Source organism: Notothenia coriiceps, unplaced genomic scaffold (assembly GCF_000735185.1).
Source record: "Notothenia coriiceps isolate Sejong01 unplaced genomic scaffold, NC01 NC01_scaffold00022019, whole genome shotgun sequence".
Lineage (NCBI taxonomy): Eukaryota > Metazoa > Chordata > Actinopteri > Perciformes > Nototheniidae > Notothenia > Notothenia coriiceps.
The window spans coordinates 433,630-434,531 of NW_011354720.1; positions in this window are offsets into that span (position 1 = coordinate 433,630).

Below are 902 nucleotides of genomic sequence, written 5' to 3' on the forward strand. Positions count from 1 at the left end.
CCGGGATTTTATTTATTTTTTAAATATTGAAGTTAAAAGCATCTATCTGGTGCACTTACTGTCATATAGTATTTCCTTTTTAGTGAGTGAGTTACTCAGATGAGTACCTGGAGACAGCGGTTGGTACTCTTGTACAGTCGTGGTGAAGGCATCTGACTTACTTGAACCGAAATGTATAGCAGAAGATGGCATCTTTTTTACATGAATATTCCAGCCAATCTCTGTTTTTAAAGCATGAGCTGCAAAATGAACGCCTTACCCCACTGTACAGGCGAGTTGGGTACTTTTTTAAATATACCTGTGCAGGCTCTGTTTTGCCGATGTCCTCTGACACTTGCGGGCCGCTGAGGGGTGGCGGTGTTTGGGGCAACGAAGACGGCTGCGGCTGCTCCGCCTCCGTGGGCGAGGCGGGCAAAGCCGGCGAGTCGGGCGTTACTGTCCATGACAGTGGCCACTTAATAACTTGATGTCCCCATGATCTGAACTGTTATTATATGCAGTAGATGCAGTGTTACTGCTGGCGATAAGGGCTGGTTGTTTTGACCATTTTCTGAGTTCCATCACTGACTGCTGTGTAAGCACCTTGCAGATGACGAACGTGCAGCGGCACACGTCACGCTCACCTGACATAATAACGTTACTTACCGTTTAAATTGACCAAATAAATGCAGCAGACAATGTTATTTAACCACAATTACAATTTATTTTTATTTCAAATATATTCTTCTTCTTCTTCTTCTTCTTCTTCTTCTTCTTCTTCTTCTTCTTCTTCTTCTTATTATTATTATTATTATTACTAATACTATTATTATTATTGTTATTGTACATGTAATATTTTTCACTTTTCTTTTTTTTCACCCTTATGCACCCCCTTAGAACCGGGCCTGGTTACAACACTATGG